Here is an 18,323-nt window from a genome sequence, read left to right as displayed (position 1 = left end):
AAAAATTATGAATCAGTTGGATACATTGACAGTGGAAGTTCAGGTTTCCTGTAATTCAGTTTGCAGACAACACAGAAAACTGCCCCTGACCCCTCCCCTCATTCTGGAGGCTTTAACATGAAAATGAAAATGCTGTGAGACACAAATGCAAATCAGGGTATTTGACCAGAGGTGACATATTTTTTAATGCTTTTCTTGTTATATTTGTTCTATCTGTTCTGTATGGTTATATTTGTTATGGTTGTTATGGAGTTTAAGGTTATTATCTCTGTTTCTTGTGTCTTTGTCTTTGTTGTCCTCCCTTTCGTCCGTCCTGGATTTTTGACCTTGGCTGCAGGAAGCCTGTGACCTCAACTCCTTTTTCTGTGTTGCTGAACGTAGAGCCTTGCTTCATTGTGCTCGCTAAAGTGTGATCCTCCCTGCTAATTCCTTATTTCATTGACTAATTACCCACCAAAAATAAATACCTGCTTGCTTTATTTGGCTGAAGTTTAAAAGACCATCATTCTGGTAGCAACAGTCTTTCTGCCTTGTAAACACGCTAAGCTAACGATGGCTTCTCCCTCTTGTTCTCCTCTCTCCTGCTCAGGGTGCCACATGTTTTCTTCCTCCTCTGCCTCCTTTAGTGATACTGATAAGTGTGTTAAATGTAGTTTTTTTGTTGTGTTGGAGGTGAGGCTTAGCGAGGTTGAATTGGACCTGCAGCGGCTCTGCACCAAAAGCTGCGAGAGCTAGCCAACCCTCACTAGCTGGTGCAGACCAACTTAGCTTAGCTCCTAGCTTAGGCCCAACTAGCGCTCCCCCAGCAGCTCCCAAGCATCTGGGAGAGCGCCAAGAAAAGTTGGGCCTAAGCTAGGATGTGCTTGCTCATGAAGAATTGTTGGGTGTAAATTCATTTAAGGAGTGTTGAACTGGACCTGTTCTACTTGTAAAGTGTAACTTTTGTTATTTGGTGCTTTCCAGGGTGATGACTTGACTTCATTGCAGCTTTGACCTGAGCAGGTGTTCATCCTCATCTCAGTCACAGGGGACACTTTATCACAGCAGTGGACAAACATCAGCATTCATCACCCAGCAGCTCCTCTGATCAACAGAACAAGTTAAAGTATTCTGAGAAGGAGGGCATCGATCCCTCTACCTCTCACATGCTAAGCTAGCACTCTACCATTTGAGCTAATTCCCCTGTTAAGGAGCACAGCAGATGATGGAGGTTGACCTTCATGAATGATTGAATGAGCGTCACCAGTTGAAGCTTCTCTGGTTGACCAATGTAATGGAGACCAAGGGTTCCATGACATGAATGATTAATTGAAGGTAGCATTTGTCTTGGTATTAACAGTTTATGTAAATTAGAGGCACACACACATGTTAATGGTCAGGTTTATTGAATCAGCAAACATGTGAAACATTTTCTATGCCATGTGTTCCAGGGAGGGACCTGGGAAGCACAGGGGGACCGGCCATCCTGCCTGTGGAAAATGAAGACCCCAGTGTCAGTCAGTGGGAATCACTGTGCAAGGCCTGGTATTTAGTGTTGATCAAGTTTGTCTTATGTAAATGTGGCAGTTTCAGTCGTCACGGTCAGTCCTCACCTCTTCCTGGTGGTTTCCTTAAAGGGGGTGGAGCCAAAAGGGGAGAGTGGCCCAAGGAAGCTCCTTAAGAGCTGTAGGTGCAAACCTTTGCTCCCAGATTGGGGGGGGGGGGGGGGGGGTACTGATTGTAGAGCCTGGTTGTGGTTCATTTTATTTGTTCTTTTAGCAGAGCATGGTTTCAATTCATTGACCTCTGGGTTCTGGGCCCAGCTCTCTTCTGCTGAGCCACTCTGCTGGAGCAGGATTGTGAAAAGAAGAGGGATCTGAATTTCAAATGTTTCACATTGATAGGCTCCAGCCCACCCCCCACCCCACCCCCCTCACCCCTCCCACACACACAACCCAAAACAGGATAAGTGGAAGAAAATGGATGGATCGATGTTTCCCAGTTTGGTCATGTCATTCCCTTTTTTTAACCTGTCCTGTTCAGGAAATGGAAATGGAAATTTAGCTGCTATGTTGAATCAGAAAAACCTTTTGAAGTCTACTTTTGCTTCAGTCAGAAAGTGGACTGTTGTGAACTCTCACAATGGTTGGTGATTGTGGAGGAAGACAAAATCCTTATGAAGCTCTTTTTAACAGACACACATTTCTAAGACGCAGGTTCATTTTATTTTGTTCTTCTAGCAGAGGATGGTTTTGATCCATTGATCTCTGGGTTCTGGGCCCAGCACGCTTCCTCTGCACCACTCTGCTCTACCATTGACGGTGCCAGGAGGCCTAAAAACACAAAACACCATTCAATCCAGGACCTTGGAGCCTGAACTGAAACTCCATCACACGGTGGCTCTGCTGGGGCTCCCACAGGTGAGTGAGGCTGAGCTCCAGTCTGCTCTGAGGAGGCAGCAGACATCTGCACCACTCAGAGGTTTGGTTGGTGTCTTTGACAAAATCCCAACAAACTAAAATCCTGTTGAAGCAGGAAGTTCTAGTTGAACTCTCATCCACGTCACATGACCAAGAAAACCTCCTCTTTCATTCAGACCAGAACAGACAAACATAGAAACATTGACACGACAGGTGGGCACCGTCAACTTAAAGCACGTTAAAATGGCAAAATATGAGGCCATGCATGCATTTATTATGCAAAATGTTTGATACTTTATTGATAATAAGGATTCCAAGAAACATTCTGAAACCAGGCTGACCTGTGCCGTGTGCTAGCCTATGGAAACAAACAGACCCAGAATCACATATAGAGGTTCAGGTTCTGGATGGTTCTGGTTGGTTCCTGCAGTAATTGAAGCAGTTAAAGGCATATATATCCAAGTGTGTGTGTGTGTGTGTGTGTGTGTCAAAAACTGACCCACTTCTTTTGCCAACATGAGCCCACAGTGGTGGTGTCTCTAAAGAGGTGGAGCTCTGTCCTTCACCTGCTAGGTTCCAGCAGGCAGCTCAGGTCTAGTTTTCTTCACTGAGCCTCCATGATGAGTTTCCTCTGAGAAGTTCTTGTCCAAGGTCCCAGCTGGTAAAACCATTGTCACCAGTGATACTGGGACCCTGCAGTCCAGTGGTCTTATCAGGACCACACTGGACCTGCCGTCTTTGTTTGTTGTGTTGTTGTGCAATGTGAGAGAACGTGACAGACCATTTTATACCAAAGAAAGGCTGTGTGTGTGTGTGTGTGTGTGTGTGTGTGTGTGTGTGTGCGTGTGTGTGTAACCATGTTAATCTCTTTTAAATAAATGTTTCAGCCTGCTATTATTTGGATGCTGTATGATTCCTGCAACCCCAGACTAACTCAGGTGTTCGTACTGCAACCTAAAGTATGGTGATGAGGAGAATGATGAACAATCCACAAGGTGATCAGAAAATAAGAAATGGATTCAGGAACAACAAACCCATCTCTGAACATGTGACTGAAACATGTGAGTGGGACTGGCAGAACCTGGCTTTACCTCAAAGTGTCTCATCCAGAGATCTGTGACAGGCGTCTGCTGTGGAGGGTCAATCTGTCCGTCCACATTCAGATCATCGATGCAGCGACTCTGCTAGGATCAAACTACTCAGGATGAAACAGACCAATGTTGAGATCAAGTAGCAACTCAGCAGCTGATCAACTGAGTCCTCAGCACCAGTAGAGCCTGGTCCTGGTCCCTGGGGGGCTCCAACCACCAGCCTCTCTGTTAACAGCCGAGCGCCACAGAGACTCTGAGTCTCCTGCTGTTCATGAAGAGTTTTCAGGCTAAATTCAGTGTGTGAGGTCCACACTGCACATTTGAGGGACCATGAAGGACAGAGGAGAGTCTGACTGTCATGGAGAAAGCCTTCAGCACTAGAACTGAAACAGCCCCCACCATCTTAACCCCCCAGACCAAACATCATCGTCCAGCCTCCAACCAGAGGTCCATCAGTTATCATGGAGCCACAGGTGGAGTCTGGATTCTTTTTTAGAATGAGACGGCAATGACAGTCCTGCAGAGTGACATCACTGACATGAATGGATGACTTCAGTCACATGACTGGATGACTTCAGTCACGTGACTGGATGACTTCAGTCACATGACTTCAGTGCCAAACAGTGCACACTGGTGCCGACCAGTCAAAACCACCTCAGACTGTATCATTCTATATGCTTGGCTGTAGTGTGTGTGTGTGTGTGTGTGTGTGTGTGTGTGTGTGTGTGTTTTTAAAAAGGCAAAAAAGTCTTTTTTTCAGCAACAGAACTTTAATATAAACACAAAATGAAAAGCAGAACAAGCCAGAACCCAAAATATGGATTTACAGAGGAAGCGTGCTGGGCCCAGAACCCAGAGTTGGATGGATCAAAACCATCCTCTGCTAAAAGAAGGGAACAAAATAAACCTGGTTGTTTTGAAATGTGAATCTGTTGAAGAGGGTGGAAATGGTGAGGGAGTCAGTTGTTCCTTTTGTTTTATGACAGAGACCTCATTGTGAACTAAATCATTTTAATTCTTTACTTGAAGATTCACGCTGTTTCGCTCAAAATGTTTGACAACTTCCTCCATGCTGGCGCCCCATCACACACAACAGGTGCACTTGTCCTCTTTTCACCTCTGACCCTCAAACATTCACAGTCTTCCAGTGAACGTCCAATTGTCCTCTGAAATAAGAGATGAATCTTTCCCTGCTGAGACTCCTGATCTCTGACTGTCACTAGCATGTGCTAGCAGAATACAGCACTCCTTCTTCATGATCTGTCTTTGTCTCTGACCAGCTCTCCTGCTCTCTTTCCTCCTACCAGTCAAAGCAGACATCTTCACCTACTGATCTTGGATCTGCTGCCCGTTCCTGCCTGGTAAAAGAAGGAACCAGCACCTGGTTCTCCAGGCTGAATGAACTCCAGGACGTTGGCCAGCCATGTCAGTTGAAACCTTATTTGTCCTAATAGAGAAAAAATAAGTCTGATTGTTAATGAAAGATGTCATCATGGCTTTGAAACTGTGGTTGGGGACCAGCCAACATGAGCACATTCATGGAAGAATAGCAGTAAAAACAGGAAGTGTCAGTTAGCAAGTACTCATCAGTCTGTCACTATCATACTTGATTCTAGTGGAACAAAATGGCTGCTGCTGACTGTGCTGCCTGGTGGTGGATCACTCTTCACCATCCTCTCAGGCCTTGATGGAACCAAAAAGGCCAGTTCCTGGAGAAGATCTTCTAGGGGTCCAGGTTAAAGCGGTGCCCCAGCTGGCACCAGGCGCTGACCCAGGTCCTGCATGGGAGATACTGTCAGTTCTGTTCTGCCCTGCTCACAACCACAGGCTGGTGTTGAGGCCTGCAGCAACCAGGGCCCCAGTCACCAAGAGTATAAAGGCTGGTCATTGTGGCAGTGGGAGGAGTCAAAATGAAGACAGACCAATGTGAGCAGGACGTTCCTGGAGAAGTCAGAAGAACTTGACCATGTTTCCTACAGTACCCAGGAGGCCTGGTAGTTGTTGAAGGAAGCTCCAAAAGCAAAGAGCAGACAGCAGGACATCAAAAGAAAAGATCCAGACACTAAAACTACAAGTAGAAACAAGAAGAAATACTAAAAGCTTTGGAAAGATACTACAAGGTTGGATATACATTATTATATACACTACTATTCTCATTGACTCCTAAAGAGGGACAGGAAACATTAGAATGTGGATCAGATCAGCTGATTTCAGTGTTGAGTCCATCCCTCCATCCACTTTCTGTTCTTATCCTTTAAGGGTCATGGGGGGGGGGGGGGGGGGCGATCCCAGGTGACATTGTTCAAGAGGCAGGGTTCACCCTGGACAGGTCACCAGTCCATCAGGACAAATGAGGTGGTCGGTATCATGCAACCTAAACTAAAACATTAGTCAGATCAAATTCAGATTAAAGCAAGAGTCTCCAGATCAAAGCCAGAATTCCTGATGATGTCATCAGGGCTTTGACAGTAGCTAGAATTCTGTCTTTGATCTCAGGAGGACATGAAAGAAACACAATTTAGAAAAGTATATGAGACCACGGCAGCATGATGGTTTAGGGGTCAGCACTGTGGCCTCACAGCAAGAAGGTTCTGGATTTGAGTCCAGGCTCGGGTGCAGAATCTGCATGTTCTCCCCGTGCATGCGTGGGTTCTCTCTGGGTACTCCGGCTTCTTCCGACCGTCCAAAGACATGTAATTTGGGATGAGGCTGATTGGACACTCTAAATTGACTGTAGATGTGAGTGTGAATGGTTTTGGCGACCTGTCCAGGGTGAACCCCGCCTCTGGCCTGTAGATGCTGGGATAGGCTCCAGACCCCTCGACCATCAATGTAGGTCTTTTGTTAATTGCATGCGACATGAAATTATTATTGGTCACTTTTCTAGCAACAGTCTCACAGTGGCAAGACAAGAACACTTCTACTTTTAATGTTGACAGTTTGTTCAACACTAAACTTCATCCAGTACCATGTTGTCAAACACTGGAACCTCCACAGCACCTGAACAGGGACTTGAACCCTGGACCCTCAGATTAAAAGTCTGATGCTCTACCGTCTGAGCTCCTCAGGCTCTTTCTACAGCATTGAGACAGGAACAGAAACACCTGTGAAGGTCAAACTGATGCTTTCTTGACTTGTTCAGTCCTCCATGTTGAAGTCCACCATGCTTTTGATTGGCTCTGATTCTCTGTGGCAAAATCCAACAAGAGGCTCCAAAAATGTCCTGAATGTCACAAGAATGCACAGGACAAGATGTTAGTTTCCTTCATGTCTGCAGTTCCTCCACTGGAAAGTAAAGTCAATGCTGCTCCTCTGCTGAAACCTGGGATCGGACCAGGGACCTTTAGATCTTCAGTTTAAGGCTCTCCCAACTAAGCTGGTTCAGTTCTGAGGGAGGGCCCTGCTTCTCTCATTTATAATCTCTTCCACTCTCACTAGAACTAAGAGAGGATTGGAGCTTCTGAAGTCCTGACACAAATCAAACCAGGGACTTTGAACTACACAGTGAAGGAGTTGGTCATCAAGGTCGATGGCAGCTTATTAAGTTCTAGCTTTGATCAAATATAAGAAATGTAAATGAATTCAACATTGATTGCATTTCCCTCCTTTCTTTGGTGCAAGGAACTGAGGACTGGAGCTCTAAGTTTTCCAGTTCCTACATCAGTGAATGGACTTTCTGTGCTGCAAGGAGCCAAAGCTACTAAGGAGGATTACAGTTTGTCCTTGCAGGAGTCAGTGACTTAATAGAGTCTAACAAAGGGTTGGACCTGAATGAGACAGTCACCCTTCAACATGGGGCCATGGTAGAGTGAACCAAGAACACTACAATGGGGGTGAGAGTGGAGCCATGATGGACTCACAGTTCATCACCTCCACCATCATGTGGACCACCTGATCACCTCTCCCTCAACCTCTAAATAACTCATTCCCTGACCGGGAATCGAACCCGGGCCGCGGCGGTGAGAGCGCCGAATCCTAGCCACTAGACCATCAGGGACCACACTGAGCTCTCCAACAACAGAGACTATAGACAATGACTCAAGAACACAGGACTCTGTGGTCTCAGCTTGAGATGCAGAGGGTCCACCAAGACCACCAGACACCTCAGCCCCCTAAAGACAGTCCACCCGCAGGATCAGCTTCTATCACTCAGTGGTCCAGAACCATTATGGAGCCTGATCAGGAATGTGAGCAAAGCTCTTGGAACAGGCCTGCTGCCACCACAACTAAGATCCTGCAGGTCACTAGAAACTCCAGTGTCCAGCTGACAAGTGGACGTTCCTCTGATCTGTGGTGGTGCTGAGTTTAGCAAACATCTCCAACAAGAAGACGAAGGAGGCCATCAACTCCTCCAAGCTCAACATCTATACTGGCTTTACTGGGAGATCAGGAGGTCAAAGCAGACCTTCCCCCTCCACCTCAGATGGTTTCTACTCACAGAGATGAGGGACCAGTTCAAACCAACTCCCTGGAGCTCCCTTAAGCCATTGTCCCCCTCAGCTAACATCTGGATCTGGACCTGCACCGGTGCTGACTTGTGTCTTGAGTCCCCAGAGTTTGTTGAACCAGAGAAGCTTCAACTGGTGGCGGTCGTACAACCAAGCGTGAAGGTGAGCCTGCATTGTCTGATCTGGAGCTAACAGGAATTAGCAAGTTAGCAACATTTCTAGAGTTGCTGCTAAGTTGAATTTGAATTTATTTGTTGAAAGGTTCCAGTTTCTATGAGGTCAGGGAAGATTGGTGTGGATCTAAAGGTCCCTGGTTGGATTCCCACCTCTCACAGAGGACCTGATGCTTCACGTGAGCTGTGGGATTGGTCTTTACTGCTGAGACAGAAAGAATCCTCCCACATTGGCTTCTTTTAACTGTCAACATTGGTTTGGCTCATTGGAACATTTTCAAACCCTCGTTGCTCAGATTTTACATGAATTTGATCATGACTTTAGACAAATGTTCTGTTTATTAATTAAATAATCACTTCAGTTATGAATTTAGTGACTCAACCAGACTTGGTCCATGACAAAAGTCAGTCTGGTTATTATTCAGTTTCCAGTCAGTAGGGACACACACACACACACACACACACACACACACACACACACACACACACACACAGCCTGTCTTCAGTATAAAATGGTCTGTCACGTTCTCTCACGTTGGAAGATTTCTCTGACTCCATTGTGAATACAGAGATTCTTCATCTGCCACCTGAGTCTTGATCCACTGATTCCTCTGATCCACCTTTTTTGCTCCAACAAGGCTGACATGGATCAGGTGGGTCCATGTCATCCAATCAGGATGACCCAGTCATGTGACTGAAGGAGCTGAGAGCTTCGAAACATCATGGGTGATGGTGTCTTCCACTGTAGTCAGCAGCCACAACTCCTCTATCAACACCTGTCAGAGACCTGCTGGAGGCCCCACTGAGGTTTGAACTGGGATCACTGGATTCACAGTCCAGAGTGCTCACCATTCCACCATGGAACCATCAAAGATGAAACGTGTGAGACAAAGTATGGCACTAATCATGTATGAGTGACTGCAGTGGTTTTCTGGATCTAATTTCCACAAACAAATTATAATTTGGGGAAAGGTCTGACAAAGTCTGACAAACCTACCCTGATTTTTTCAAAAAAAAAAAGGATGATTTTTAGACAGTGACATAGGGCAGAGTTGAGTTCATGGCAGTAAGAAATGATTTTCATTTTTCTAAAGGACAAGAAATGAACCAGAACATTAGAACCACGTAACATCTCTTGATCAGTTTGTTACATGGGACACATTCCAGACAGGAAGGTCCCACCAAGACTTGAACTGGGATCACTGGATCCAGAGTTCTCACCCTTCCACCATGGAACCAAACACAAGGAGGAGGCTCCTCTAAATACCACTTGACATCACCTGCAATCAACCTGTTGCTATTTGGAGGTTCATCTTGCTCTTGTTCCAGACTACATTGTCAAAAGGATCATGAACCACAAGGAAATCATGGAACTCCAGATTGATTCAGGACTTTCTAACTCCATCGTATGACCTGGGAGCAAAGACTGGCCAGGCCTTCCTTAATTTATCAGTTAATTACTGCTTCAACAAATATGCCACTTAATTAAGTTACCAGAATTTCTCTCATTGAAAAACCCACCAGCCTGATTTCTTGACATGACATGAAAAATTCTCCAAGAACCCACAGTTGGGTGGAAAGATACCAGGTTAACCAGGAGGAGTCCTGTTCCTGAACCATGGATGGAACAAAGTCCACTGGAAAACTCAGCAGTTCCTGAGTGCCAGATCCATCCGGGAGCTTGGGTCTCCCCTTGACTGTGGTGATCCATGAGATCAAGGAGGACAGAGGAAAGAAAAATCCTGTTGGAGATCTCCTACCTTCTTCCTCCACTTCACTACTACTTGGATGTCAGGAATATGAGGTACTTTACTCAAATGAGGTACTAGGAGTTTCCTGTTTGACAAGAAGGAAGTCAGAGGTTCATACCTCACTTGTTGGTGGTGCCCTCAACCTGCTGAGAGCATCACTTAGTTCTCTACAGAGAAACATGGCAGCTCTGCTGAAGGCTGCAGGAAACCTGCTGGAACTGAGACTTGGACTCAGGTCACTGGATTCAAAGTCCAGGGTGCAAACAGGTCCACCAGGGCATCTGTGCTTTACTTACCGTGTAAAAAGGACCACAGTGGTCGTCTGGTTTTAATTTAACAAACAAATACGGTTGAAAACTTTGAGACAGTGACACAGGGGTCTTATTTGAAGGGCCATGGGATGGGAAATATTCAAGACCTCTGAGATCAGAGCGCTCACTTTGATCTCAGGGTCAGTGGTTAGTGGCCCACTTTGATGTCTGGGATATCAGGTTCAAGGTTCTTCACAGCTCTGAATGAAGGCTTTCTAAAGTGTTAACCAGTACTCGAGTTGTAAAAAAAAATCAGGGGGGATGGTAGATTTTGATGTTTAGGAACAGATCATTTGTGCTGATGACAGCGCATCAGGTGAGAGACCAACAGTGGACCCTTACTCCTCTCAAACAACAAGCATGCTATGGATATTACCTGTCTGCTACTCCTGTCATTGATCTTGACCAAGCCCCCAGGCTGACACTGCTACCACTGCTCCTACATAGTTAGAGTCAAATGCAGAGGACATTTTCCCACCGGGTGCAAGTGCAACTTCATACTCATGCTACCTATAAATCTGCTAATTCATCTATATTTTGAAACAAAACATTCTCAAGTCAAGTCCATTTTAATTAAAGTGCAAGAGCAAAAGAATGAAACAAATGTACTTTGGCAGGATAGCGCTACACTCCCCACCGTGAGGGGCAGTGTGGCAGACGATAGTGAGTGGTCACCTAGCAGTAGACCTGGTCCGACCCTTCTCCGTCCTTTCCACTTCCTCTCCCTCCTTTACGGAGCCGACAGCCGTGCGTGGTGGCGTCTCGCTGGTCAGCAGATCGGTTACAAACAAAGGTATGCATGCTTGCTCTGCTCCATTATTCTGTGTCATGGGCCCCCTGTTTACTCCAGTTTTGCTCCGTCCGGCGGTGTGGTGTTACCGGGAGCTGGGCTGTCTCCCTTGGGCCGGTGTGTGCGTGGTGCGCTTTCTGTGGGTAAGACGCGTAGTTGTCTGCCTTTCATATCAAGCTGCCGATGATCTGTGGTGTTCTGATTATCCTCTTCCGGCCATCGTTTGTGTAGTCTGGGCTGCGGGCTTCCTCCTCCTGCCTCGTCTGACGCCACGATTCTGCTCTCCGGTAGGAAATGTTTATGCTTACAGTAATGTTGTGAAAGTTTCGAACTCCCTCAAAATGATGCTACAGTCATGTAGAAAGAGTTGCGACGAACCTAAAAATGATGCGACAGTGATGTAGTAAGAATTGCTCATGGAGTCAAAATGATGCTAACAGTAATGGAGTGATAGTTGCTAATAAACTCAGTGATGCTTACAGTAATGTAGTAAGTGTTTCGAACTCCCTCAAAATGATGCTGACAGTCATGTAGTAAGAGTTGCTACGAACCTTAAAATAATGCGACAGTGATGTCGGAAGAATTGCTCATGATCTCAAAATTATACGATTGCTGATTCGGCTCATAACGGACGCTGCTCCCAGTAACGGCGGTTAAAGCCGTGCACTACGGCCTTTATAAGAGCCTCAACGTGGGCCAAGAGAGGGCATCCCGACCCTCATCGGCGCTGAGCCATCCCCCTTGGAGACTGGTTTTTATAAGAGGGGCAGACATTTCCTTAATTACTTGAGTTTATTCCTTTTCTATTTGTTATTTCTTTCTTTGAATTATTACTGTTAGTTTTTGTGGGTTACATTTGATTTATTGTTTAGAACCCTTATTATTATTATTATTATTATTATTATTATTATTATTGCCTTTTGCTCCCCATTTTGATCATTTGGATTTAAAACAGTTTCTGTTGGGTTATTTGGGGTAGCTATATTTGGTTCGTGTGTGAGGGTTGCCTTGATTTCATGTTTTTGATGGTGTTCTTTTCTTTTCTTTGACAGGTGTTGAGGGCCCAGAGCGGCAGCGGTCCCCCTGGTGGTGGTTCCTTATTCATGTTTTTTTGGTTTGCTGTGTCACGGGCGCAGTGTAGCTTTTTTGGATCCCTCCCCTTTTCGTTACCGCTGTCGTGGTAAGCCCAAGTCCTGTCCCCTTTTCCTTTCGGTAATTCCTCTTGCACTCCTTATTATATCCATTGGTATTCATTTAGTCTGTTGCTCATTTTAAACTATTTTTCTAATAAAAGTATTTTATAATTGGAAATAACGATCCTTTCCTGTTGTATCTCTCGAACTGTGTGCCTTTGTTCAAATTGAAGCCTGGTCATTTTGAAATTTTGTTTATATCCTGGGGTGAAAGCCCCCAGGTGGCGTTGTCGGCAACTGTTCCCCACTGCTCGCCTTGCCACACTACGAACCTCAAAATAATGCGACAGTGATGTAGTAAGAATTGCTAATGAACTCAAAATGATGCTTACAGTAATGTAGTAAGTCTTGCTACGAACCTCAAAATAATGCGACAGTGATGTCGGAAGAATTGCTAATGATCTAAAAATGATGCCGACAGTAATGTAAAGGTTTCGAATAACCTCAAAGTGATGCTGACAGTCATGTGGTAAGAATTGCTAATGAACTCAAAATGATGCTAAAAGTAATGTCGTGAGAGTTGCTAATAAACTCAGTGATGCTTAAAGTAATGTAGTAAGTGTTTCGAACTCCCTCAAAATGATGCTGACAGTCAGGTAGTAAGAGTTGCTACTAACCTCAAAATAATGCGACAGTGATGTCAGAAGAATTGCTAATAAACTCAAAATGATGCGAACAGTAATGTAGCAAGTGTTATGAAAAACCTCAAAGTGATGCTGAATGTCATGTAGTAAGAGTTGCTACGAACCTCAAAACAATGCAACAGTGATTTCAGAAGAATTGCTAATGATCTCAAAATGATGCGACAGTGATGTCGTAAGAATTGCTAATGAACTCAAAATGATGCTAAAAGTAATGTAGTGAAGGTTTCGAATAACCTCAAAGTGATGCTGATATTCATGTAGTAAGAGTTGCTAGGAACCTCAAAATAATGCGACAGTGATGTCGTAAGAATTGCTAATGATCCCAAAATGATGCAACAGTGATGTCGTAAGAATTGCGAATTTACTCAAAATGATACTAACAGTAATGTAGTGATAGTTGCTAATAAACTCAGTGATGCTTACAGTAATGCTGTAAGTGTTGCTACGAACCACAAAAGTGTAATGTAGTGTAGTGTAGTGAGAATTGCTAATGAACTCAACATGATGCTAACAGTAATGTAGTGAAAGTTTCGAATAACCTCAAAGTGATGCTGACAGTCATGTGGTTAGAGTTGCGAGTAACCTAAAAATGATGCTGACAGTAATGTAGTAAGATTTGCTAATAACCTCAAAATAATGCGACAGTGATGTCGGAAGAATTGCTAATGAATTCAAAATGATGCTAACAGTAATGTAGTGATAGTTGCTAATAAACTCAGTGATGCTTACAGTAATGTAGTAAGTGTTTCGAACTCCCTCAAAATGATGCTGACAGTCAGGTAGTAAGAGTTGCTACTAACCTCAAAATAATGCGACAGTGATGTCAGAAGAATTGCTAATAAACTCAAAATGATGCTAACAGTAATGTAGCAAGTGTTATGAAAAACCTCAAAGTGATGCTGAATGTCATGTAGAAAGAGTTGCTACGAACCTCAAAAAAATGCGACAGTGATGTCTGAAGAATTGCTAAAGATCTCAAAATGATGCGACAGTAATGGAGTAAGAATTGCTAATGTACTCAAAATGATGCTAACCGTCATGTAGTGAAAGTTTCGAATAACCTCAAAGTGATGTTGACAGTCATGTTGTTAGAGTTTCGAGTAACCTAAAAATGATGCGGAAAGTAATGTAGTAAGAGTTGCTAATAACCTCAAAACAATGCGACAGTGATGTCAGAAGAATTGCTAATAAACTCAAAATGATGCTAACAGTAATGTAGCAAGTGTTATGAAAAACCTCAAAGTGATGCTGAATGTCATGTAGAAAGAGTTGCTACGAACCTCAAAAAAATGCGACAGTGATGTCTGAAGAATTGCTAAAGATCTCAAAATGATGCGACAGTAATGGAGTAAGAATTGCTAATGTACTCAAAATGATGCTAACCGTCATGTAGTGAAAGTTTCGAATAACCTCAAAGTGATGTTGACAGTCATGTTGTTAGAGTTTCGAGTAACCTAAAAATGATGCGGAAAGTAATGTAGTAAGAGTTGCTAATAACCTCAAAACAATGCGACAGTGATTTCAGAAGAATTGCTAATGATCTCAAAATGATGCGACAGTGATGTCGTAAGAATTGCTAATGAACTAAAAAAGATGCTAAAAGTAATGTAGTGAAGGTTTCGAATAACCTCAAATTGATGTTGACAGTCATGTTGTTAGAGTTTCGAGTAACCTAAAAATGATGCGGACAGTAATGTAGTAAGAGTTGCTAATAACCTCAAAATAATGCGACAGTGATGTCTGAAGAATTGCTAATGATCTCAAAATGATGCGACAGTGATGTCGTAAGAATTGCTAATGAAGTCAAAATAATGCTAACAGTAATGTAGTGATAGTTGCTAATAACCTCAAAATGATGCTTACAGTGATGTAGTGATAGTTACTAATAAACTCAAAATAATGCGACAGTGATGTAGTAAGAGTTGCTAATAACCTCAAAATAATGCGACAGTGATGTCGGAAGAATTGCTAATGATCTCAAAATGATGTTGACAGTGATGTAATGAGAGTTGCTACTAACCTCAAAATGATGCTGAAAGTGATGTATTGAGAGTTGCTAAAAACCTAAAAATGATGCTACAGTGATGTAATGAGAGTTGCAACGATCCTCAAAATGATGCTACAGTGATGTGGTGAGAGTTGCTACGAACCTCAAAATGATGCTACAGTAATGTCGTGAGAGTTGCGACTATCCTCAAAATGATGCGACAGTGATGTAATGAGAGTTGCTACAAATGTCCAAATGATGCTAGAGTGATGTAATGAGAGTTGCTAAAACCTAAGAAATAATGCTACAGTCATGTGCTGAGAGTTGATAGTAATTTCAAAATCATGCTAAAGTGATGTAATGAGAGTTGCTACTTACCTAAGAAATTATGCTTCAGTGATGTGGTGATAGTTGCTACGAACCTCAAAATGATGCGACAATGACGTAGTGAGAGTAGATACTAATCTCAAAATGATTCTGACAGTGATGTGGTGAGAGTTGCTACGATCCTCAAAATGATGCTACAGTGATGTTATGACAGTTGCTACTAACCTAAGAAATTATGCTGACAGTGTTGTGGTGAGAGTTGATAGTAATTTCAAAATCATGCGAAAGTGATGTCATGAGAGTTGCTTCTAACCGAAGAAATGATGCTACAGTGATGTGGTGAGAATTGCTACGATGCTCAAACTGAAGCTTCCAGTAATGTAGTGAGAGTTGCTCCAAACCTCGAAATGATGCTACAGTGATGTAGTGATAGTTGCTCCAAACCTCAAAATGATGCTATAGTGATGTCATGGGAGTTGCTACTAACCTAAGAAATGATGCTACAGTGATGTAATGAGAGTTGCTACGATCCTCAAAATGATGCTACAGTGATGTGGTGAAAGTTGCTACTTACCTAAGAAATGATGCTACAGTGATGTGGTGAGAGTTGCTACGAACCTCAAAATGATGCTACAGTGATGTAATGAGAGTTGCTACTAATCTCAAAATCATGGTACAGTAATGTCGTGAGAGTTGCTACTTCCCTAAGAAATGATGCTACAGTGATGTGGTGAGAGTTGCTACGAACCTCAAAATGATGCTACAGTGATGTAATGAGGGTTGCTATTTACCTAAGAAATGATGCAACAGTGATGTGGTGAGAGTTGCTACGAATCTCAAAAAGATGCTACAGTGATGTTATGAGAGTTGTTACTTACCTAAGAAATGATGCTACAGTGATGTGGTGAGAGTTGCTACGAAGCTCAAAATGATGCAACAGTGATGTGGTGAGAGTTGCTACGAACTTCAAAATGATGCAACAGTGATGTGGTGAGAGTTGCTACGAACCTCAAAATGATGCTACAGTGATGTGGTGAGAGTTGCTACGAATCTCAAAATGATGCGACAGTGATGTAGTGAGAGTTGCTACGAACCTAAGAAGTGATGCTACAGTGATGTAATGAGTGTTGCTACTAATCTCAAAATGATGCTACAGTAATGTCGTGAGAGTTGCTACTTACCTCAAAATGATGCTGACAGTGATGTGGTGACAGTTGCTACGATCCTCAAAATGATGCTACAGTGATGTAATGAGAGTTGCTACTTACCTAAGAAATGATGCTACAGTGATGTGGTGAGAGTTGCTACGAACCTCAAAATGATGCTCCAGTGATGTAATGAAAGTTGATAGTAATTTCAAAATCATGCTAAAGTGATGTAATGAGAGTTGCTACTTACCTAAGAAATGATGCTAGAGTGATGTGGTGAGAGTTGATAGTACTTTCAAAATCATGCTAAAGTGATGTAATGAGAGTTGCTACTTACCTAAGAAATGATGCTAGAGTGATGTGGTGAGAGTTGCTACGAACCTAAAAATGATGCTACAGTGATGTAATGAGAGTTGCTACGAATCTCAAAATGATGCTACAGTAATGTCGCGAGAGTTGCGACTATCCTCAAAATGATGCAACAGTGATGAAGTGAGAGTTGCTATGATCCTTAAAATGAGGTGGCAGTGATGTAGTGAGAGTTGATACTAATCTCAAAATGATGCTGACAGTGATGTGGTGAGAGTTGCGACGAACCTCAAAATCATGCTACAGTGATGTACTGAGAGTTGCTACAAATGTCCAAATGATGCTAGAGTGATGTAATGAGAGTTGCTACTTACCTAAGAAATAATGCGACAGTGATGTAATGAGAGTTGCTACGAATCTCAAAATGATGCTACAGTAATGTCGAGAGAGTTGCGACTATCCTCAAAATGATGCGACAGTGATGTAGTGAGATTTGCTACGATCCTTAAAATGAGGTGGCAGTGATGTGGTGAGAGTTGATACTAATCTCAAAATGATGCTGACAGTGATGTGGTGAGAATTGATAGTAATTTCAAAATCACGCTAAAGTGATGTAATGAGAGTTGCTACTTTCCGACGAATTGATGCTACAGTGATGTGGTGAGAGTTGCGACGAACATCAAAATCATGCTACAGTGATGTAGTGAGAGTTGCTACGAATCTCAAAATGATGCTACAGTAATGTCGTGAGAGTTGCGACTATCCTCAAAATGATGCAACAGTGATGTAGTGAGAGTTGCTACAATCCTCAAAATGATGCGATAGTGATGTGGTGAGAGGTGCTACGATCCTTAAAATGAGGTGGCAGTGATGTAGTGAGAGTTGATACTAATCTCAAAATGATGCTGACAGTGATGTAGTGAGAGTTGCGACAAACCTAAGAAGTGATGCTACAGTGATGTAGTGAGAGTTGCTACGAACCGCAAAATGATGCTCCAGTGATATAATGAGGGTTGCTATTTACCTAAGAAATGATGCTACAGTGATGTGGTGAGAGTTGCTACGAATTTCAAAATGATTCTACAGTGATATAATGAGAGTTGCTACAAACCTAAGAAATGATGCGACAGTGATGTGGTGAGAGTTGCTACGAACCTAAAAATGATGCTACAGTGATGTGGTGAGAGTTGCTACGAATCTCAAAATGATGCCACAGTGATGTAGTGAGAGTTGCTACGAACCTCAAAATGATGCGACAGTGATGTGGTGAGAGTTGCTACGAATCTCAAAATGATGCGACAGTGATGTAGTGAGAGTTGCTACAAACCTAAGAAATGATGCTACAGTGATGTAATGAGAGTTGCTACTAATCTCAAAATCATGCTACAGTAATGTCGTGAGAGTTGCTACGAATCTCAAAATGATGCTAAAGTGATGTAATGAGAGTTGCTACAAACCGAAGAAGTGATGCTACAGTGATGTGGTGAGAGTTGATAGTAATTTCAAAATAATGCTAAAGCGGTGTAATGAGAGTTGCTACTTCCCTAAGAAATGATGCTACAATGATGTAGTGAGAGTTGCAACGAACCGCAAGATGATGCTACAGTGATGTGGTGAGAGTTGCTACGAACCTCAAAATGATGCTACAGTGATGTAATGAGGGTTGCTATTTACCGAAGAAATTATGCTACAGTGATGTGGTGAGAGTTGCTATGAACCTCAAAATGATGCTACAGTGATGTGGTGAGAGTT

The 18,323-nt window shown here is 43.2% G+C and overlaps 1 non-coding gene across 1 annotated transcript; it reads right to left on the bottom strand.

The window, feature by feature from the left end:
- Positions 1–7,415: 7,415 nt before the first annotated feature.
- Positions 7,416–7,487, bottom strand: trnae-cuc (transfer RNA glutamic acid (anticodon CUC)). Its single transcript has one exon. It is a non-coding gene; the product is annotated as a tRNA-Glu (tRNA).
- Positions 7,488–18,323: the final 10,836 nt, after the last annotated feature.

The sequence above is a fragment of the Aulostomus chinensis genome, chromosome 1 (assembly GCF_037954235.1).
Source record: "Aulostomus chinensis isolate RoL2024-O1b breed Wild chromosome 1, RoL_Achi_v1.0, whole genome shotgun sequence".
Lineage (NCBI taxonomy): Eukaryota > Metazoa > Chordata > Actinopteri > Syngnathiformes > Aulostomidae > Aulostomus > Aulostomus chinensis.
Note: the sequence above shows the minus strand (reverse complement) of the source record. Positions and strands in the feature narration are given on the sequence as shown.